Raw genomic sequence first — 24127 nt, 5'->3', positions numbered from 1 at the left:
CCAGCACTTTGGGAGGCCGAGGTGGGTGGATCATGAGGTCAGGAGATCGAGACCATCCTGGCTAATGGAGTGAAAACCCCATCTCTACTAATGACAGGGTTTATGCTATATATTATATAATATATATTATATATGCTATATATTATGTTATGTTATAGATAATATGTATATCATTATATGTTATGTTATATGACATGTATTATATATATTTACATTATATATAATTTTTATATTATATATTATATCAATTGTATATAATATATTATATATCATATCATATTTTAAAAATAATTATTATGTAATTATATATTATATATAATTTTATATATAATTTATATAACATATAATAATATATAATTATATTATATAACTATATAATAATTAATATTAATAATTAATATAAATAACATATAATAAATAATAATTGTATATTATATAATGTATATATAATTTATAATAAATAATATATAATATATAATAATTATATAATAATTTTTTTAAAGAAAAAACTTCTAAGAGAATTAGAATTAAAAGGAAATGTCCTTAATCTGGAAAAAGAAATCTATTTGAAAAATAACACTGTAGTAGAGGCAGGACTAGTAAGTACAAAGATGGACAAAATCGACAAAAAACAATTGTACAATGACCTGAGAAGTGGTCATGCCTGAAAAATTGCTGAACTTTGTGCAAGAACAGTGGGAGTCTGCAGTGTTCTTCTCTGGGGCCTCTCCCAGATTCCAGCTCCATTAGCGTGAAGATTCTGCTAAGGCTGGGTTGGCTGTGAGGTAGTCAAAGTGGTCTCACTCAGTTGAGAACAGTGGGTAATGCCCATGCACAGTAGCACAGTCAGAGGAAGTGACGATCTCAGCAAAGGGTGGGAAGGGATGATATACATCTCCCTTAGCCTGGGGTTGCCATTGTGGTTGCAGCAAGCGCATTCCTAGCTGAGACTGTATATACAGCAAAATCAGACAAAATGGCCTTTAAGATAAGAAATACTACTAGAGACAAAGAGGTACATTTCATGATGATAAAAGGTTCAATACATCAGGAAGATATAACAATTATACACTGATACATACCTAATGAGAGTCTCAGAATACATGAAGCAAAAAGTGAAAGAATTCAAAGGGGAAATAGACAATCAGCAACAATAGGCAAAGATTACAATACTTCATTCTTGATAATAGAGTGAAAAGAAAACTTTTTTAAAGAAGAAAACTTTTTTAAAAAGTTTTTTTAAAAAGACAGAGTTTCAATATGTTGCCCAGGCTGGTCTCAAACTCCTGGACTCAAGTGATCCTCCCGCTTCAGCCTCCGGAGTAGCTGGGACTACAGGCATGTAACACTGTGCCTGGCATAGAGAGAAAATTTGAACACTATTGTAGTAGACATAGTCCCTCCAAAATATCCACATCCTAATCTCCAGAACCTGTGAATACGTTATCTTACATGACAAGAGACTTTGCAAATGTGATTAAGTTAAAGATCTCAAGGTGGAAGGATTGTCCTGGATTATCTGGGTGGGCCCAATGTCATCACGAGGGTCCTTAGAAGTAAAAGAGGGAGGCAGAAGAGTGAATGTCAGAGTGATGTAATGTGAGAACGACATGAGCAACCTATTGCTGACTTTGAAGATGGAAGGGGACCATAAGCCAAGGAATGCGGAGCAGCTTGTAGAAGCTGAAATGGCAAGAAAATCCCCTACAGCACCCAGAAAAGAATGCAGCCTTGTCAACATCTTCCCCTCACCCAGTGAGACCGATTGCAAACCTCTGACCTCCAGAACTATACGATAACAAGTATGTGTTGTTTTAAGCCACTAAGTTTGTGGCAACTTGTTAGAACAGGAATAGAAAATGAATACTACTATCAACTAACTCAATCTAACTAACAATTTTAGAACATTCCACTCATCCAGTTCAGAAAACACATTCTTTTCAAGTAGACATGAAACATTCTCCAAGATAGAGCATATCATAGGTGATAAAACAAGTCTCAATAAATTTAAAAGAACTGAAATCATACAGAGTGTGTGGTATTCTGACCACAATGGAATCAAACTAGAAATCAAAATCTCTAAACATATGGGAACTAAACACACTTCTAAATAATCCATGAATCAAAGAGGAAATTTCAAGGGAAACTTTTAAAATACAGTAAATTTAAAAAGATAAATACTGTATGGTTCTACTTAAATAAGGTATCTAAGTTAGTCAAATTCATAGAAATAAAAAGCAGAATGGTGGTTACCAGGGGCTAAGAGGAAGAGAGAAGGGGGAGTTGTTTAGTAGGTATAGAGTTTCAGATCTGCGAGATGAAAAAGTTCTGGAGATCTGTTTCACAGCAACAAGGCGGATATATTTAGAACTACTGAACTGTATACTCAAAAATGATTAAAATAGCCAATGTTTATGTTATATGTTTTTTTATCACAGATTAAAAGGTAAACACATTACATATTTTGGGAAAACTGGAAAGAAAAATTAATCACCTTTATCAAAATAAAAATGAATACAGTGAACTGCATGAAAGTGAAAATACAATAGCAATTATTGGTAGAACATTAGCTGAAGCAGTATTAAGAGGGGAAAAAATATCTCAAAGCAATAATCTAAGCTCCCGATAGGAAAGCCTAGGAAAATAAGAGTAAAATAAACCCCAATAAAGCAGAAAGGAGGAAATAATAAAGATAAGATCAGAAACCAATGTGAAAACAGAAAAAAAAAATAGAGAAAAGTCAACAGAACAAACAGCTGGGTTCTTGGGAAAAGACCAATAAAATCTACAAACCTCTAGCAAGATAGTTGAGAGAGAGAGGAAGGACATAAACTACCAATATCAGGAATGGAACAGGGGATATCACCAGAGACCCCGTAGACATCAAAGGATAAGGGAATACCACAAACAATTCTACACAGAAAAATTTGTCTTTTTTCTCCCACCATTTTGTGGAGAACGGGGTCTCGCTATATTGCCCAGGCAGGTCTCGAACTCCTGGGCTAAGCTATCCTCCTGCCTCTGCCTCCCTAAGTTCTGGGATTTACAGGTGTGAGCCACTGCACTTGGCCAAAAATTTGACAACTAAGATGAAGTGCACCAATTCACCTAAAGACACAAACTAATAATGCACCCAATATGAAATACATAATTTCAATAGTCCTATATATCTTAAGGAAATTGAATTCTTACTCTTAAAAATCCCATGTAAGAGGCTGGGCGTGGGGGCTCACGCCTGTAATCCCAGCACTTTGGGAGGCTGAGGCAGGCAGATCACCTGAGGTCAGGAGTTTGAGACCAGCTTGGTCAACAAGGCAAAACCCTGTCTCTACAAAAAATACAAAAATTGGCCGGGCGTGGTGGCAGGCACCTGTAATCCCAGCTACTTGGGAGGCTGAGGCAGGAGAATCACTTGAACCCATGAGGCGGAGGTTGCAATAAGCCGAGATCACGCCACTGCACTCCAGTCTGGGCAACAGAGTGAGACTCCATCTCAAAAAAAAAAAAAAAAAAAAAAAAAAAAAATCCCATGTAAAATGCTGTAGCAGCTTTGCAAAATACTTTGGAAGTTTCTTAAAAAGTTAAAACATATAATTACCACGACCCAGCAATTTTGCTTCTAGGTGTATACCCAAAAGAATTGAAAACAGGTGTTCAAACAAAAACTTGTACAGGAATGTTCATTGCACCACTATTCACAATAGTCAAAACATGGAAAAAACCCAAATGTTCAACAACAGATGAATAAATAAACAAAATATGGCATATTATTCAATTGCAAAAAGGAATGATGTACTCACACATGCTACAACATAGATGAACCTTGAAAACATTATGCTAAGTGAAAGAAACCAGACACGAAAGACCACATATTGTATGATTCCATTTATATGAATTATCCAGAGTTGGCAAATCCATATAAACAGAAAGCAGATTAGTGGTTCAGTGGCTGAGGGGAATGAGAATGAGGAGTGACTACTCAATGAGTCTAGGGTTTCTTGTTGGGGTGATGAAAATGTGCTGGAATTAGATGGTGGTAATGGTTGCACAACATTGTGAAAGTACTTAATGTCATATTGTACACTTTGCATAGCTAAAATTGGACATTTTATGCTATGTGTATTTTACCACAATATGTATTTTTTTTTTTAAAGAATCACACACCAGCCGGGCACAGTGGCTCACGCCTGTAATCCCAGCACTTTAGGAGACCAAGGCGGGTGGATCACCTGAGGTCAGGAGTTCGAGACCAGCCTGACCAACATGGTGAAACCCCATCTCTACTAAATACAAAAAATTAGCCAGGCATGGTGGTGCATGCCTGTAATCCCAGCTACTTGGGAGGCTGAGGCAGGAGCTTGAACCTCCCCGGAGACAGAGGTTGCAGTGAGCCGAGATTGCGCCATTGCACTCCAGCCTGGGCAACAAGAGCGAGACTCCATCAAAAAGAAAGAAAGAAAGGAAAGAAAGGAAAGAAAGGAAAGAAAGGAAGAAAGAAAGGAAGAAAGGAAGAAAGGAAGGAAGGAAGGAAGGAAGGAAGGAAGGAAGGAAGGAAGGAAGGAAGGAGAAAGAAAAGAAGGAAAGAAAGAAAGAAGAGAGAGAGAAGGAAAGAAAGAAAGGCTCATATACCATGACTAAGTAAGGTTTTTTCCATGGATGAAAATTTGGCTCAATATTCAAAAATCAGTCAAAGTAAGCCACCACATTAACAAGCTAAAGAAGAAAGATCACATAATCATATCGATTGATGCAGAAAAGGCATTTGACAAAATTCAACACCCATTCCTGATAAAAATTCTCTGAAAACTAGGAACAGAGGGTAATTTCTTCAACTTGATAAAGGATATCTACAAGAAAACTTATAGCTAACATTATATTTACAGGTGAAAGGCAGAATTCTTTACCCCTAAGAACAGGAGCAGCTGGCCGGGCGCGGTGGCTCACGCCTGTAATCCCAGCACTTTGGGAGGCCGAGAAGGGCGGATCCCGAGGTCAGGAGATCGCGACCATCCTGGCTAACACGGTGAAACCCCGTCTCTACTAAAAAATACAAAAAAAACTAGCCGGGCGTGGTGGCGGGCGCCTGTAGTTCCAGCTACTCGGGAGGCTGAGGCAGGAGAATGGCGTAAACCCGGGAGGCGGAGCTTGCAGTGAGCTGAGATCCGGCCACTGCACCCCAGCCCGGGCGACAGAGCGAGACTCCATCTCAAAAAAAAAAAAAAAAAAAAAAAAAGAACAGGAACAAAGCAAGGATGTCCCCTCTCATTACCTTCTTCAACATAATACTGGACATTCTAGCCAATGCAGCAAGATTAAAAAGAAAAAAAAAGGGGGGGGAATAAAAGCCATCTTAATTGGAAAGAAACTGTCCTTATTTACAGATGACATAATTATCTATGTAGAAAATCCACAAAAGAACTCCTAGAACTAATAAGTGAGTCCAGCAAGGTCACAGGATATAATATAAACATACAAAATCAACTGCATTACTATACATTAGCAATGAACACATGGACAACGAGATTTAAAGTACAATACCTTGGCCAGGCACGGTGGCTCGTATCTGTAATTCCAGCACTTTGGAAGGCTGAGGCAAGTGGATCATCACTTGAGGTCAGGAGTTCGAGACCAGCCTGGCCAAGATGGTGAAACCCTGCCTCTACTAAAAATACAAAAATTAGCTAGGCGTGGTGGTGGGCACCAGTAATCCCAGCTACTTGGGAGGCTGAGGCAGGAGAATCGCCTGAAGCTGGGATGTGGAGGTTGCAGTGAGCTGAGATCACAGCATTGCTCTTCTGGCTTGGGCACCAGAATGAGGGCCTATCTCTCAAACAAAAAACAAAAAAAGAAGAAGAGGAGAGGAGAAGAGAGGAAAGAAGAGAAGATTATCATTTATAATTGCTCAAAAAAAAATAAAACAGGTATAAATCTGACAAATCATGTATAGGACTTATATGCTGAAAACTACAAAACACTAATTAAAAAAATAAAAGAAGCTGGGCTCAGTGGCTCACGCCTGTAATCCCAGCACTCTGGGAGGCTGAGGCAGGCGGATCACGAGGTCAAGAGATCGAGACCATCCTGGCCAACATGGTGAAACCTCGTCTCTACTAAAAATACAAAAATTAGCTGGGCGTGGTGGTACGCGCCTGTAGTCCCAGCTACTCGGGAGGCTGAGGCAGGAGAATCGCTTGAACCCAGAAGGCAGAGGTTTCAGTGAGCCAAGGTTGCACCACTGCACTCCAGCCTGGCAACAGAGCAAGACTCTGTCTCAAAAAAATATATAAAAGAAATAATTAAAAGAAGATCTAAACAAATGGAGAAACATTTCCATGGATGGGAAAACTCAACATAGAAAATATGTCAATTTTTTTCAAATTGATATACAGGTGTAATACAATTCCTATCAAAATCCCAGCAAGATTTTTCTATTGATCCAGACAAGCATATTCTAAAATTTACATGGAAAGTAAAAGGAACTAGATTAGCTAAATTAATTTTGAAAAAAATGAATAAAGGGGAAAGAATAAGTCAACCTGATTTCATGCTTTATTATACAGTAATCCAGACTGTGTGATATTGGCAAAGGAACAGACACAGATCAATGGAACAGATTAGAGAACCCAGAAATAGACCCACACAAATACACCCAACTGATTTTTAACAAAAAGCCTTTTCAATAACTGGTGCTACAGAAATTATACATTCATAGGCAAAAATGAGACTCCACCTAACTGCACACCTTATACAAAAACTAACTCAAAATGGGTCATGGTCTTAAATGTAAAACATAAAACTATAAAACTTTAGGGAAAAGAAAAGTAAAAAATCTTCAGGATCTAGGGCCAGGCTAAGTGTTCTTAGATTTAACACCCACAGTATCATACAAGGAAAAGTGGGTAAGTTGAACTTCATCAAAATGTAAAATTTTGCTGTAATAGAATCTGTTTAGAGGATAAGAAGTCAGTCTACAGACTGGAAGGAAATATTTGCAAATCACATATTTGACAAAGAATTAGAATCTCAAAACTCAACAGTAAAAAAGTAAATAATCCAATTACCAAATGAGAAAAGGACATGAACAGTCATTTCATCAAAAAGGATATACAGATGGCAAATAAGCCCATGAAAAGACATTCAATATCATAGCCATTACAGAGATGCAAGTTAAAATCACAATGAGGTATCACTGCACACCTGCACACCTATCAGAATGGCCAAAATAAAAGGTGATGATGGCTGGTGGGAATGTTAAAAAGTACAGCCACTCTGGAAAACAGTTTGGCAGTTTCTTTAAAAACTAAACATGTTTAAAAACTAAAATTACCTTTTCTGTGAGTTACCAGGAAGAAATAAATAAATACTAAAACTACCACACAACCCAGCAATTGTACTGCTTGACATTTATTCAGGAGAACTGAAAATTTAAGTTCAAAGACCTGCATATGAATATTTATAGCAGCTTTACTTTTTTATACATGTATTTAATCTTGCTTAATTAAGCTGAATACCACAGCTTTATTGTAACAGGCAACAAATGTAAACAACCCAGAGGTCCTCCAATAGGTGAATCGTTAAACTACAGTACATCCAGAATACTATTCAGAAAAAAAAAAAAAAAAAGGAACAAGCCTGGGCAACATGGCAAGACCCCACCTCTACAAAACTTACAAAAAATTAACCGGGTGCGGTGGCATATGCCTATACTTCCAGCTATTCTGAGGGGCTGAGGTGGAAGGATCGCTTGAGTCCCAGAGGTAGAGGTTGCGGTAAGCCGAGACTGCGCCACTGCACTCCAGCCTGGGGGTCAGAGCAAGACCCTATTTCAAAAAAAAAAAAAAAAAAAAGAACAAACTATTAAACTATTGATACACACAACAATTTGAATGATTCTTCAGAGAACTATGCTGAGTGGGGAAAAAAAAAGCCAATCCCAAAGTTATAGTTCAATTTATACAACATTCTTGAAATGACAAAATTACAGAAATGGAGAACTGAATAGTGGTTGCTAGAAGTGAGGTAGGAAGAAAACAGACGTGGCTACATGAGGACAACATAAGGGATCCTTGGTGATGCAACAGTCCTGTATCCTGACTGTATCAATGTTAGCATCCTGGTTGTGCTATGGTACTACAGTTTTGTAAGATGTTACCACTGGGGGACACTGTGTAGAAGGTACATGGGATCCCTCCTTATCAGCGATACCCAACCTTTTTGGCCCCAGGGACCTGTCTTGTAGAAGAAAATTTTTTCACAGATAGGGGGTGGGTGGTTTCAGGATGAAACTATTCCATCTCAGATCATCAGGCATTAGTTAGAGTCTCATAAGGAGTGTGCAACCTCGATTCCTCGAATGCAGGGAGTTCTCCCTTCTGTGAGAATCTAATGCTCGCTCGCCTCCTGCTGTGCGGCCAGGTTCCTAACAGGCCAAGGACTAGTAAGGGTCTGGCACTCCAGGGCTGGGGATCCCTGCTGTATATGATTTCTTAGGACAGCATGTGAATCCACAATTATCTCCTTTAAAACGTTTGTTTAGGCTGGGCGCGGTGGCTCAAGCCTGTAATCCCAGCACTTTGGGAGGCCGAGATGGGTGGATCACGAGGTCAGGAGATCCAGACCATCCTGGCTAACACGGTGAAACCCCGTCTCTACTAAAAAATACAAAAAACTAGCCGGGCGAGGTGGCGGGCGCCTGTAGTCCCAGCTACTTGGGAGGCTGAGGCAGGAGAATGGCGTGAACCCGGGAGGCGGAGCTTGCAGTGAGCTGAGATCTGGCCACTGCACTCCAGCCTGGGCAACAGAGCAAGGCTCCGTCTCAAAACAAAACAAAACAAACAAAGAAAAAAAAACGTTTGTTTGTTTATTTGAGATGGAGTCTCGCTCTGTTGCCCAGGCTGGAGTGCAGAGGCAAGATCTCGGCTCACTGCAACCTCCGCACCCCTGGGTTAAAGCGATTCTCCTGCCTCAGCCTCCCGAGTAGCTCTGGGGACTACAGGTGCCCGTCCCCACGCCAGGCTAATTTTTTGTATTTTTAGTAGAGACGGGGTTTCACCGTGTAAGCCAGGATGGTCTCGATCTCTTGACCTCGTGATCCACCTGCCTCGGCGTCCCAAAGTGCTGGGATTACAGGCATGAGCCACTGCGCTGGGCAGGGTGATTCAGAAATTACCTCTGCTGGGCCGGGCACGGTGGCTCACGCCTGTAATCCCAGCATGTTTGGAGGCTTAGGCGGGCAGATCGCAAGGTCAGGAGATTGAGACCATCCTGGCCAAAATGGTGAAACCCCATCTCTACTAAAATACAAAAAAAATTAGCCAGGCATGGTGGTGGGCACCTGTAGTCCTAGCTACTTGAGAGGCCAAAGCAGGGGAATTGCTTGAACCCGGGAGGCGGAGATTGCAGTGAGCCGAGATCGCGCCACCGTACTCCAGCCTGGTGACAGAGCGAGACTCTGCCATCTAAAAAAAAAAAACAAAAAAATCAAGAAGAGGGCCTGGCGGCCGGGCGCGGTGGCTCAAGCCTGTAATCCCAGCACTTTGGGAGGCCGAGGCGGGTGGATCACGAGGTCAGGAGATCGAGACCATCCTGGCTAACACGGTGAAACCCCGTCTCTACGAAAAATACAAGAAAATTAGCCGAGCGAGGTGGCGTGCGCCTGTAGTCCCAGCTACTCAGGAGGCTGAGGCAGGAGAATGGCGTGAACCCGGCGGGGCGGAGCTTGCAGTGAGCTGAGATGGCGCCACTGCACTCCAGCCTGGGGCACAGAGAAAGACTCCGTCTCAAAAAAAAAAAAAAAAAAGAAGAGGGCCTGGCTTGGCAGCACACACCTATAGTCCAAGCTACTTGGGAGGCTGAGGCAGGAGAATTGTTTGAACCCAGGAGTTTCAGGTTACAGCGAGCTATGATTGTGCCATTGCACTCCAGCCTGACAGGGTGAGACCATGACTCAAAAAAAAAACAAACAGATCAAACAGAAAAGAGAGAAGACATAAATTACCAAAATCAGGAACAAAAGCTTACAGAACTACCTACACTTCACATAAAAGGATTAAAAGGCATTCTATGAATAATATTACACCCACACATTAGAAAACTTAGATGACATGAATAAATTCCTGAAAATATACAAATTACCAAAATTAACTCAACAAGCAATAGAAAATCTAAATTATGCAGAATGCCTCATTTTATTACACTTTGCTTGATTGCACTTTGCAGATATTGCATTTTTTTACAAATGAAAGGTTTGTGGCCACCCTCCGTCAAGCAAGTCTATCAGTTCCAACGTTTTTAACAGCGTGTGCTCACTTAACGTCTCTGGGTCACATTTTGGTAATTCTTAAAATATTCCAAGTCTTTTCATTATTATTATATCTGTTATGGTGATCTGTGATCAGTGATCTTTGATGTCACTACTGTAATTGTTTTGGAACACCAGGAACCATGTCTATGTACCCATAAACGTTATGTGTGTTCTGACCGTTCCACCCACTGGCCACCCCTTGCCCTCTCCTGGGGCCTCCTTATTCCCTGAAACACAACAATATTGAAAATAGGCCGATTAATCACCCAGCGATGGCCTCTAAATGTCCAAGTGAAAGGTAGAGTTACGTATCTCTCACTTTAAATCAAAAGGTAGAAATGATTAAACTTAGTGAGGAAGGCACGTGGAGAGCCAAGACAGGCCAAAAGCTAAGCCTCCTGTGCCAAACAGTCAGCCAAGTTGTGCAAAGGAAACCTTCTCGAGGGAAATTAAAAGTGTTACTCCAGGCCGGGCGCGGTGGCTCAAGCCTGTAATCCCAGCACTTTGGGAGGCCGAGACGGGCGGATCACGAGGTCAGGAGTTCGAGACCATCCTGGCTAACACGGTGAAACCCCGTCTCTACTAAAAAAATACAAAAAACTAGCCGGGCGAGGTGGCGGGCGCCTGTAGTCCCGGCTACTCGGGAGGCTGAGGCAGGAGAATGGCGTAAAAACCCGGGAGGCAGAGCTTGCAGTGAGCTGAGATCCGGCCACTGCACTCCAGCCTGGGCGACACAGCGAGACTCCGTCTCAAAAAAAAAAAAAAAAAAAAAAAGTGTTACTCCAGCAAACACATGAATGATAAGAAGCAAAACAGCCTTACTGCTAATATGGAGAAAGCTTGAGTGGTCTGGATAAAGATCAAACCAGTTACAGCATTTCCTTAAATCAAACTCCATTCAATTCTATGAAGGTTGAGAGAAGTGAGGAAACTGCAGAAGGAAAGTTGGAAGCCAGCAGGAATTGGTTTATGAGGATTAAAGAAAGAGGCCATCTCCATAACAAAAAAGTACAAAGTGAACCAGCAAGTGCTGATTTAGAAGCTGCAGCAAGTTATCCAGATCTAGCTAATTGATTAAGGTGACTACACTAAACAACAGATTTATTTTCAATGTAGACAAAACAGTCTTCTATTTGAAGAAGATACCATCTAGGACATTTATAGCTAGAGAGACGTCAATGCCTGGCTTCAAAAGCTTCAAAGGACAGGCTGACTCTCTTGTCCTAGGGGCTAATGTATTAATAGTTGATGACATTAACTTGAAGCCAACGCTCTGGCCATTTCAAAAATCCTAGGGCCTGGGCCTGGTGTCGTGGCTCATGCTTATAATCCCAGCACTTTGGGAGGCCAAGATAGAAGGATCCCTTGAGGCCAGGAGTTTGGAGACCAATCCAGGCAACATAGCAAGACCCCAATTTTACAAAAAATTTAAAAAATTAGGCACGATGGAGCATGCCTGTAACTTTAGCTACTCAGGAGGCTGAGGCAGGAGGATTCCCTGAGCCCAGGAGTTTCAGGCTGCAGTGAGGTATGATTATGCCACTGCACTCCAGCCTGGGCAACAGAGTGAGACCCCATCTCTAAAAAATAAAATAAAATCCTAGGGCCCTAAAGAATTGTGCTAAATCTACTCTGCCTGTGCTTTATAAATGGAATCACAAAACCTGGATGACAGCACATCTATTAGCAGCATGGTTTACTGAATATTTTAAGCCCAATGTCAAGACCTGTTGCTCATTTTTTTAAAATCCCTTTCAGCCGGGCGCAGTGGCTCACGCCTGTAATCCCAGCACTTTGGGAGGCCCAGGAGGGTGGATCACCTGAGGTCGGGAGTTCAAGACCAGCCTGGCCAACATAGTGAAACCCTGTCTCTACTAAAAATACAAAAATTAGCCCGGCATGATGGCATGCACCTGTAGTCCCAACTACTCAGAAGGCTGAGGCAGGAGGATCGTTTGAACTCAGGAGGCAGAAGTTGCAGTGAGCCCAGAGATCATGCCTCTGCACTCCAACCTGGGTGACAGAGCAAAACTCTGTCTCAAAAAAAAAAAAAAAAAAAAAAAAACCCTTCAAAATATTACTGCTCACTGACAATGCACCTAGTCACCCAAGAGCCCTTATGAAGATGTACAAGGAGATTAATTTTTTTATTTGAGACAGCGTCTCTCTCTGTCACCCAGGCTGGAGTGCAGTGGCACAATCACAGCTCACTGCAGCCCCAATCTCCTGTGCTCAAGCCATCCTCTCCCCTCAGGCTCCTGAGTAGCTAGGACTATAGGCTCATGTCACCACGCCTGGCTAATTTTTAAATTTTTTGTGGAGATGGAGCCTCCCTGTGTTGCCCAGGCTGGTCTCGAACTCCGGGGCTCAAGAGATCCTCCCACCTCAGCCTCCCAAAATGCTGAGATCACAGGTGTGAGCCATCACACTCAGCCCTAATACTGTTTTCATGCCTGCTAACACAGCATCCATTCTGCAGCCCATGGTTCAGAGAGTAATTTCAACTTTCAAGTCTTATTGTTTAAGAAATACATTTCGGCCAGGCATGGTGGCTCACGCCTGTAATCCCAACACTTTGGGAGGCTGAGGCAGGTGGATCACGAGGTCAGGAGTTCGAGACCAACCTGGCCAACATGGTGAAACCCCATCTCTACTAAAAATACAAAAATTAGCCAGGCGTGGTGGCGGGCACCTGTAATCCCAGCTACCTGGGAGACTGAGGCAGGAGAATTGCTTAAACCTGGGAGGCAGAGGTTGCAGTGAGCCAAGATTGCACCACAGTACTCCAGCTTGGGCAACAGAGCAAGACTCTGTCTTGGGGAAAAAAAAAAATACATTCCATGGCCTGGAGCGGTAACTCATGCCTGTAATCCCAGCACTTTGGAGGCTGAGGCAGGCAGATCACTGGAGGTCAGGAGTTTGAGATCAGCCTGGCCAACATGGTGAAACCCGTCTCTACTAAAAGACATTCCATGTTCATGAATTAGAAGAATCAATATTGTCAAGATGGTACTTCCCTCCAAACTGGATCTAGAAATTTAGTGTGATCCCTAACAAAATTCCAGAAGGTTTGGGTTTTTTCGTTTTTGTTTTTGTTTTTGTTTTGGGGGGGGTGGAATTGACAAGCAGATCCTAAAAGTTATATGGAAATTCGAAGGACTTCAAATAGCCAAAACAGTTTTGAACAAAAAAAGAAGATAAAGCTGAAGGATTTACATTACCCAATTCCAATTTCAAAACTCCCTGTAAAGCCACAATAATCAAGATGGTGTGGCACATAGATCAATACAGTAGAATTAAAGAAATTAACTTTTATACTTACGTCAACTGATTTTCAATAAAGATGCCAAAACAATCCAGTGGGGAAAGAATAGTTTTTTCAACAAATGCTTTGGGAGAATTAGACATCCATTTAAAAATAAAATTAGGCCGAGTGTGATGGCTCATACCTGTAATCCCAGCAGTTTGAGAGGCTGAGACGAGAGGATCACTTGAGGCCAGGAGTTTGAGATTAGCCTGAGCAACATAGTGAGACCACATCTCTACAAAATAAAATAAAATAAATAAAAATTAAAAAATGAACACAGACCTTTACCCCACACCATTGAAAAATTAGCTTACAATAGAACCAAAACTATAAAACTTCCAGAAATTATTAAGAAGCACATGAAAAGTGCTCAACATCATTAGTCATTAGGAAAATGCAAATTTAAACCACAAGATACCACTACATACCCACTCAAAGGGTTATACAGGGCCAGGCGCGGTGGCTCACACCTATAATCCCAGCACTTTGGGAGGCCGAGGCAGTCAGATCACGAGGTCAGGAGATTGAGACTACCCTAGCTAACATGGCGAAAACCTGTCTCTACTAAAAATACAAAAAAAATTAGCCAAGCATGGTGGCAGGCACTCGTAATCCCAGCTACTCAGAAGGCTGAGGCAGGAGAATCGCTTGAACCAGGGAGGCGGAGGTTGCAGTGAGCCAAGATTGCGCCACTGCACTCCAGCATGGGTGACAGAGCGAGACTCTGTCTCAAAAAAAAAAAAAAAAAAAAAAAAAAAAAGGGTTATACAGGCCGGGCAATGTGGCTCACTCCTATAATCCCAGCACTTTGGGAGCCCAAGGCAGGCGGATCACTTGAGGTCAGGAGTTCGAGACCAGCCTGGCCAACATGGTGAAACCCCGTCTCTACTAAAAATACAAAAATTAGCCGGGCGGGGTGGTGGGCGACTGTAATTCCAGCTACTCCGGAGGCTGAGGCAGGAGAATTGCTTGAACCAGGGAGGCGGAGGTAGCAGTGAGCCGAGATCACGCCACTGCACTCCAGCGAGGGCAACACAGTGAGACCCTGTCTCAAAAGAAAGGGGGGTTATACAGTAATCCCCCTTATCTCCAAGGTTTCAGTTACTTGTGGTAAACCAGTCTGAAAGTATTAAATTAAAAATTCCAGAATAAGCAATTCATAATTTTGAATTGTGTGCTGTTCTTAATAGCATGATAAAGTATGATGCCATCTCACTTTGTCTTGCCTGGGGTGTGAACCATCTCCTTGTCCAGCATATCCATGCTGTATATACTATCTGCGAATTAGTCCCCTAGTAGCCATCTTGGTTATCATATCAAAAAATATAGTATATGTAGGATTTGGTACTAGCTACTCTTTCAGGCATTCACTGAGGGTCTTGGAATATATCCCCTGCAGGTAAGGGGGGACGACTGTAATAATAAAAAAAAAATACCAAGTATTAGAGAGGATATTGAGAAACTAGAACCCTGCTCCATTGCTGATGGGAATATAAAACGGCACAGCCTGGCCAGGCATGGTGGCTCATGCCTGTAATCCCAGCACTTTGGGAGGCTGAGGTGGGTGGATCATTTGAGGGCAGGAGTTCGAGACCAGCCTGGTCAACATGGTGAAACCCTGCCTCTACTAAAAATACAAAAATTCGCTGGGTGTGGTGGTGGGCACCTGTAGTCCCAGGTACTCAGGAGGCTGAGGCAGGAGAATCGCTTGAACCCGGGAGGCGAAGTTTGCAGTGAGCCAAGATCATGCCACTGCACTCCAGCCCAGGTGACAGAACAAGACTCCATCTCAAATAAAATAAAATAAAATAAAACAAAACAAAATAAAATAGCACAGGTACTTTGCAAACGTTTAGCAGTTTCTAATTTTAACATACACTTATCACACAACCCAACATTCCACTCCTAGGAATCTACTTAAAGCAATTAAAACATACGGCCTGCCACAGTGGCTCATGCCTGTAATCCCAGAACTTTGGGAGGCCGAGGCGGGCAGATCACCTGAGGTTGGGAGTTCAAGACCAGCCTGGCCAACATGGTGAAACTCCGTCTCTGCTAAAAATACAGAAATTTGGGCCGGGCGCGGTGGCTCAAGCCTGTAATCCCAGCACTTTGGGAGGCCGAGACGGGCGGATCACGAGGTCAGGAGATCAAGACCATCCTGGCTAACACGGTGAAACCCCGTCTCTACTAAAAAATACAAAAAACTAGCCGGGCGAGGTGGCGGGCGCCTGTAGTCCCAGCTACTCGGGAGGCTGAGGCAGGAGAATGGCGTAAACCTGGGAGGCGGAGCTTGCAGTGAGCTGAGATCCGGCCACTGCACTCCAGCCTGGGCGACAGAGCGAGACTCTGTCTCAAAAAAAAAAAAAAAAAATACAGAAATTTGTTGAGCATGGTGGCGCATGCCTGTAATCCCAGCTACTTGGGAGGCTGAGTCAGGAGAATCACTTGAACCTGGGAGGGTGAGGTTGCAGTGAGCCGAGATTGTGCCATTGCACTCCAGCCTGGGCAACGCAGCAAGACTCTGTCTCAAAAAAAAAAAAAGAATTAAATTTTAAAAAAATATGACTACACAAAGACTTGCATGTGAATGTTGATAGCGCATTATTCTTTTCTTATTATTATTTTTTTTTTATAGAGATGAGGTCTCCCTATGTTGTCCAGGCTGGTCTCTAACTCCCAGGCTCAAGTCATCCTCCCTCCTCGGCCTCCCAAATGCTGGGATTACAGGAGGGAGCCACTGCGCCCCGCCTGCATTATTCTTAATAGTCAAAAAGTGGCAACATCCGAATGTCCATCAAGTGGTGAATGGATTAAAAAAATGTGATATTTCTTTATAGTACAATACTATTCAGCAATAAAAAGGAACAAACTATTGAGACATGCTACTACATGGATGAATCTCAAAAACGTTTTAAGTGGCTGGGTGTGGTGGCTCATGCCGCACTTTCAGAGTGTAATCACAGCACTTTCAGAGGCCTTGGTGGGGAAATCACCTGAGGTCAGGAGTTCAAGATCAGCCTGGTCAACATGGCGAAACCTTGTTTCTACTAAAAATACAAAAATTCGCCAGGCGTGGTGGCACGCGCCTGTAATCCCAGCTACTCAGGAGGCTGAGGTAGGAGAATCACTTGAACCCGGGAGGCGGAGGTTGCGTGAGCCAAGATTGCTCCACTGCACTCCAGCCTGGGTGACAGAGTGAGACTCTGTCTCAAAAAAAAAAAAAAAAAAAAAAAAGGCCAGACACGGTGACTCACGCCTGTAATCCCAGCACTTTGAGAGGCCGAGGCGGGCGGATCACTACGTTAGGAGATTGAGACCATCCTGGCAAACATGGTGAAACCCCGTCTCTACTAAAAATACAAAAAAATTAGCCGGGCGTGGAGGCGGGCCCCTGTAGTCCCAGCTACTCAGGAGACTGAGGCAGGAGAATGGCATGAACCTGGGAAGTGGAGCTTGCAGTGAGCAGACATCACGCCACTGCACTCCAGCCTGGGCGACAAAGCAAGACTCTGTCTCAAAAAAAAAAAAAAAAAAAAAAAAATTTAAGTGGAAGAAGCCAGATGCCAAAAGACAACATATTATAGAAGGATAAGGGAATTCTCTGCGGTGATGGAAATGTTCTGTATCTTGTTTAGGCTGTAGGATACAAGGGTGTATACAATTATCAAAATGCATCAAAATGAATATTCAAGATTTGTGCATTTTATTGAATATAAATTATACCTAAATAAATGAAGTCTTATTTGCTCAGCTAAGGAAGTACCAAGTGGGAAACTTTAGCCTTAAATGTTTATACCAGAAAGAGGGCTAAAAGAAAATTAATGGGCTGGGTGCAGTGGCTCCCACCTGTAATCCCAACACTTTGGGAGGCCAAGGTGGGTGGATCACTGGAGCCCAAGAGTTCGAGACCAGCCTGGGTAACATGACAAAACCCGTCTCTACAAAAAATACAAAACTTAGCCGGGCATGGTGGCGTGCACCCGTAGTCCCAGCTACTTGGGAGGCTGAGGTGGGAGGACCTCACTGGGTATGCAGTGAGCCTTGCTTGTGCCACTGCACTCTAGCCTGGGCAAAAGAGGGAGACCTGTGTCAGAGGGAAAAAAAAAAAAAAAAGAAAGAAAAGAAAATTAATGAGTTAAGTACTTACAAAAAAAATAGCATGATAAACCCAAATAAAGTAGAAGAAAGGAAATGAGAAAGGTAAGAAATCAGTGAAGTTAAAAGTACAATAGAGAGGCTTTAACAAAATAAAAAACTGGTTGTCTTTGTTTTCTGCTGCGATAACAGAATACTACAGTCTGAGTAATTTATAAAGAAAAGAGACTTGTTTGGCTCATGGTTCTGGAAGCTAGAAAGTCCAAAAGCATGGTGTTGGCATCTAGTGAGGGTCTTCTTGCCGCATGGTAACAGGAGCCCACTTTCATGACAACCAACCCACGCTTGAGATGAAGGCATTAATCCATTTATGAGGGCAGAACCCTCTCGGCCTAATCACGTCTTAAAGGTCCCACCTCTCAACACTGTTACAATGATTAAATTTCAACATGAGTTTTGGAAGGAACGTTCAAGCCATAGCATTGATCTTTTGAAAAGACTAATATAATTTTTGAAAAATAGGCCATGAGTGCCTGTAATCCCAGCACTTTGGGAAGCCGAGGTGGGCGGATCACGAGGTCAGGAGATCGAGATCATCCTGGCTAACACGGTGAAACCTGGTCTCTACTAAAAATACAAAAAATTAGCCGTGCGTGGTGGCGGGCGCCTGTAGTCCCAGCTACTCGGGAGGCTGAGGCAGGAGAATGGCGTGAACCTGGGAGGTGGAGTTTGCAGTGAGCCGAGATTGCGCCACTGCACTCCAGCCTGAGTGACAGAGTGAGACTCCGTCTCAAAAAAAAAAAAAAAAAAAGAAGAAAAAAGAAAAAGAAAAAAAAAAGAAAAATAGGCCATGAGTCATATTTGATGAGAAACTTTGAGACAAGCAAAAGACTGTTGGGTTATGCTTTTGAGAATGCCAACCACTGGACTAATGGGTTTTGTTGTAATTGTGCAACCCTTTGGAGAAAGTTGAAGATGATTACAAATGATGAGGTCTCTAAGACTTAGGAGATTTTGCAGTAGACAAAGGTCTTGTTTAAATTTGAGCTATGCATATTCTGCGTCTTACTACCACTAAAGTGTGTTCTGGGCTCATTGAAACTCCTACTGTGACATTCTTGGTATACTTTTTTTTTTTTTTTGAGATGGAGTCTTGCTGTGTCACCTAGTCTGGAGTGCAGTGACGCGATCTTGGCTCACTGCAACCTCCACCTCCCAGGTTCAAGCAATTCTCCTGCCTCAGCCTCCTGAGCTGGAACTACAGGCATGCGCCACCACGCCCAGCTAATTTTTGTATTTAGTAGAGATGGGGTTTCATCATGTTGGCCAGGCTGGTCTCGAACTCCTGACCTCAAATGATCCACCCACTTCGACCTCCCAAAATGCTGGGATTACAGGCATGAGCCACTATGCCCAGCCCAGTATACATATTATTATTATTATTTTATTTATTTTTCTTGAGATGGAGTCTCTCTCTGTTGCCCAAGCTAGAGTGCAGTGGCACAATCTCTGTTCACTGCAACTTCCACCTCCCAGATTCCAGTGATTCTCCTGCCTCAGCCTCCTGAGTAGCTGTGACTACAGGTGTGCGCCACCACACCTGGCTAATTTTCGTATTTTTAGTAGAGACGGGGTTTCACCATATTGGTAAGGCTTGTCTCGAACTCCCGACCTCGTGATCCACCCGCCTCGGCCTCCCAAAGTGCTGGGATTATAGGCTTGAGCCACCGTGCCTGGCCCTAGCCCAGTATACATATTATTTTTAAAGGATTTATTGTTATCTCTTTTGGAGTATAATACTCAGTTATGATTCCTGCTATGTCTTTTTTTGTTTGTTTGTTTGTTTGTTTTTGGAGATGGAGTTTCCCTCGTCACCCAGGCCGGAGTGCAATGGCGCAATCTCGGCTCACTGCAACCTCCACCTCCCAGGTTCAAGCAATTCTCCTGCCTCAGCCTCTGGAGTAGCTGGGATCACAGGCACCCACCACCACACCCGGCTAATTTTTGTATTTGTAGTAGAGACGGAGTTTCACCATGTTGGCCAGGCTGGTCTCGAACTCCTGACCTTAGGTGATCCACCTGCCTCAGCCTCCCAAAGTGTTGGGATTACAGGCGTGAGCCACCGTGCCTGGCCTCCTGCTAAGTCTTTGTATGTTTCTTGTGGAGAACATATTACTCAACGTTCACTTGTAATAGGAAATTATATTTAGGCCGGGAGCAGTGGCTCGCGCCTGTAATCCCAGCACTTTGGGAGGTAGAGGCGGGTGGATCACCTGAGGTCAGGTGTTTGAGACCAGCCTGGCCAACATGGTGAAATCCCAATCTACTAAAAATACAAAAATTAGCTGGGTGTGGTGGTGCCTGCCTGTAATCCCAGCTGTTCAGGAGGCTGAGGCACAACAATCACTTGAACCCAGGAGGTGGAGGTTGCAGTGAGCCAAGATTGCGCTACTGCACTCCAACCTAGGCGACAAAGTGAGACTCCGTCTCAAGAAAAAAAAAAAAGTAAAAGGAATTTATATTTGATAGAAAGCATGTGTTTTAAGAAAATAAACTGTAATGGACACACCAGCTCAATAGTGATTAACTTTAACGTATAATTTCACTACTATAGAAGTGGTACAAATTCACTTGTTAGTGTTAGATTTCTCCCTGTGACGCTGTATGAGAAAATAAAGTTGTGATTCGAACAGATTCAATGCTAATACTGATGTGGGGCGTGTTCCTTTTACATTCCTCTTCCTTCTTGTTGAGTCAGCAATAATCAATACTGTATTTTGAATTCTCAAATCACTTGAAGTCAAAAATTATTTCCTCTCAGGGATTCCCAAGAAATATTTTTGGGACCAGTATTTTCACTTTTAATTTTAACCAGGCTGAATCAAAGGTAGCTCATTGCTTTATTTCATAATAGAATGAATTTACCACAAAATATTTTAAATCATTCCCTTTGACTAACATTTAGGTGCCTTGCAATAGTTGCTATAATAAACAATGCTGGGGCCCATCCCTGGTGGCTCGCACCTGTAATCCCAATGCTTTGGGAAGCTGAGGTGGGACGATCACTTGAAGCCAAGAGTTCCAGACCAGCCTGGGCAATACAGGAATAAAATAAAATAAGTAAACAACACTGGAATGAACATCCTTCTACATATATCTTTATGAACATGAGCAAATATTTATGATTTATTTTCAGATATGAATTCTGGGTCAAAAGGTGAGACATTTTAAATCTTGATAGATATAACAGTAATATATCCTCACCTACATTGATTATAAATTTTTTTTTTTTTTTTTGAGATGGAGTCTGGCTCTGTCGCCCAGGCTGGAGTGCAGTGGCCGGATCTCAGCTCACTGCAAGCTCCGCCTCCCGGGTTTACGCCATTCTCCTGCCTCAGCCTCCGGAGTAGCTGGGACTACAGGCGCCCGCCACCTCGCCCGGCTAGTTTTTTTTTTTTTTTGTATTTTTTAGTAGAGACGGGGTTTCCCGTGTTCGCCAGGATGGTCTCGATCTCCTGACCTCGTGATCCGCCCGTCTCGGCCTCCCAAAGTGCTGAGATTACAGGCTTGAGCCACCGCGCCCGGCCGATTATAAATATTTTTAATATTTTTGTTTTTGAGATAGGTTCTTGCTGTCACTCAGGCTGGGCTGGAGTGCAATGGCGCCATCTAGGCTCGCTGCAATCTCCACTCCTGGGCTCAAGCCATCCTCCCACCTCAGCCTCCCGAGTAGCTGGGACTACAGGCAGTGTCACCATGCCTGGCTTTTTTTTTTTGAAATGGAGTTTTGCCATGTTGCCCATGCTGGTCTGGAAGTCATGGCCTGAAGCCATCTGCCCTCCTCAGCCTCCCAAAGTGCTGGGATTACAGGCACGAGGCACCGCCCCCGTCCTTTTTTTTTTTGTTAGACACGGAGTCTTGCTCTGTCACCCAGGCTGAAGTGCAGCGGCGCCATCTGGGCTCACTGCAACCTGTCTCCTGGGTTCAAGCTATCCTCCCACCTGTCTTCCGAGTTGCTGGGACTACAGGCACACACCACAACGCCCAGCCAATTTTTGTTTTTGTTTTTTTTTTTTTTTTTTTTGAGACCGGGTTTCCCTATGTTGCCCAGGCTAGTTTCAAACTCCCAGGCTCTACCTCGTCTTGTACCACAGAGTGAGACCCTGTCTCAAAAAAAAAAAAACAAAAAAAAAAAACAAAAAAATTTTTTTAAGCCTTTCTGGATTATGTTGAATTTGTAGAAAAAAATGGCAGTCATCTGTACATTGATCCCATCCAATATTTTCCTTATAATTCATATCTTCTTTAGCAAAATGTTTTATTCATACATATCTTGAGTATTCCTGTTAAATGTATACGTGGGTAGTTTACATCTATCACATTTTGATTTGTGTGTGTGTGTATGTGCACGTGTGTGTGGTGAATAAGGAAACTAATATTAAATAATTTTGCATATTTATCTTGAACTTTATCACCTTACTGAACTGTCCTAGCAGTTTTTCAGTTTCTGGGATGTATTTTCTACGTGGACTATCTTACACTTTGTGAATAACATTCAATCTCTCCATAAGGTAAACTATCTTACATTCAGTCTCTTCCATTCCCAGTACTTTTATCATTTGCTAAGCCCCAGAGAACACTGTTGTAGAATTGTAGTAGTAGCTGACGTTCTTGTTTTAGGCCTTAATGAGAACAGAGGTGATGAATTCTGATATAATGCAAATGATTGCTTTTCACGCTCTAAATTGCATCCTAATTATTTCATCAACTTACAATAACCCATTTTACCCAACTGAAATATTTACCTCACCTATCACATTATGGCAAGATGTTACTGTGCTCCAATGTCTCATCACTGAAAATAATTCTGAAAGTTCTTTGCTTAGCACACATTAAGTTCAGTTTCCTTTACATGGTATCTCTTTTAAAAATCACTTTGAACTGTATCAAACACATCTCCAAGGTACTTTCTTTCAACCTATAATACATCCCTGTATACACAATGTGTTATTTTTAATACACTGCTGGGTTTATTAAATTTTAGCATGGACTTTATATTTGTATGTGAGAATGGTCTCTGTTTTTCTGGGTTTTTGTTGTTGTTTTTGTGTAGAATTCTCTCCCAAGTTTGAGTAGTGGGGACAGAATAATTTTTTTTTTCAGAGTCTCACTGCAACGCCCAGGCTGGAGTGCAATGGCACAATCACTGCAACCTCCACTTCCCAGGTTCAAGCAATTCTCCTGCCTGTTTCCCAAGTAGCTGAGACTACAGGCGTGCGCCACCATGACCGGCTGATTTTTCTATTTTTAGTAGAGACGAGGTTTCACCATATTGGCCAGGCTGGTCTCAAAACTCCTGATCTCAAGTGATCCACCCACTTTGGCCTCCCAAAGTTCTGGGATTACAGGCATGAGCCTCCATCCCGGCCAGCAGAGGTAATTTCTTTTATTATTATTTTTTTGAGATGGAGTCTCGCTGTCACCCAGGCTGGAGTGCAGTGGCATGATCTCGGCTCACTGCAACCTCCACTTCCCAGGTTCAAGTGATTCTCCTGCCTCAGCCTCCTGAGTAGCTGGGACTACAGGCGCATGCCACCACGCCCAGCTAATTTTTGTATTTTTAGTAAAGATGGGGTTTTGCCATGTTAGCCAGTCTGGTCTCGAACTCCTGATCTCAGGTAATCCACCTGCCTCGGCCTCCCAAAGTGCTGGGATTACAGACGTGAGCCACCGTGCCCGGCCCCAGCAGGGGTACTTTCTGAATCACCTGTTTCATGGTTATTAATCTTTTATCTGCTTCATTTTAGGTAATTAAAATTTTCAAAATATATCTCCAGAAAATCACCCATTTCACTGGAAGCATCACCCTATCAAGTTTTTCTAGAAATGGGATTTTATGAGTGGTTATTTGCATATCCTTATTAGAATAAAAGTCACATTGCCTCTGCAAAAGCAAGCACACACAGGCATCCTCTTTGGAAGTTAGATACGAGGAGGAAAGTACTGATGGCTTTCCAGGTCAGCTTCAAAATCACCTGGAAGATGTCACAGCTAGTCTGTCTTCATACCCCCCATTTCTGTGAGGCTAAAAAAGGCTAACTTTTACACCTTACTATCACAGAGTTGTATGTAGTATTCGCTAAAAAACAGGCACTCTGACTATTGTGTTGTGAACAGACTGCAGCAGGGCAAGTGTAAAAGCAGGAATTAGAAGGCTAGTCCAGGTGAGAGCCAGTGATGGCTTTGACTAAGGTGGTAGCAGTGGAAGTGATGAGAACTAAAGACTTTGAAAATATCTTGACAGTAGAGCCAAGAGAATTTACATATGCAATATATACATTTTTGTTTTTTTTTTTTTTTTCTCCAAGACAGAGTCTTCCTCTTGTCGCCCAGGCTGGAGTGCAATGGCACAATCTCGG

The 24127-nt window shown here is 42.6% G+C and overlaps 1 protein-coding gene and 1 long non-coding RNA gene across 2 annotated transcripts in view; one reads left to right on the top strand and one right to left on the bottom strand.

Moving 5' to 3' along the window:
* Positions 1–590: 590 nt before the first annotated feature.
* On the bottom strand, positions 591–20966 carry LOC126946732 (uncharacterized). The gene is made up of 5 exons (XR_007722742.1): positions 20733–20966; positions 13753–13845; positions 7672–7820; positions 5539–5820; positions 591–950 (listed from the first exon to the last, which is right to left on the bottom strand). It is a non-coding gene; the product is annotated as an uncharacterized LOC126946732 (long non-coding RNA).
* ACOT9 (acyl-CoA thioesterase 9) overlaps positions 15010–24127 on the top strand; it is a 397499-nt gene continuing 388381 nt past the window's right edge. The window contains exon 1 of the mRNA XM_050777367.1: positions 15010–15019. The gene's annotated coding sequence lies outside the window, so the exon portion shown is untranslated. The remainder of the gene's footprint in view (positions 15020–24127) is intronic.

The sequence above is a fragment of the Macaca thibetana genome, chromosome X (genome assembly GCF_024542745.1).
Source record: "Macaca thibetana thibetana isolate TM-01 chromosome X, ASM2454274v1, whole genome shotgun sequence".
NCBI classification, from domain to species: Eukaryota; Metazoa; Chordata; class Mammalia; order Primates; family Cercopithecidae; genus Macaca; species Macaca thibetana.
The sequence above is the reverse complement of the archived record's forward strand: the minus strand, read 5'-3'. Positions and strand labels throughout refer to the sequence as shown.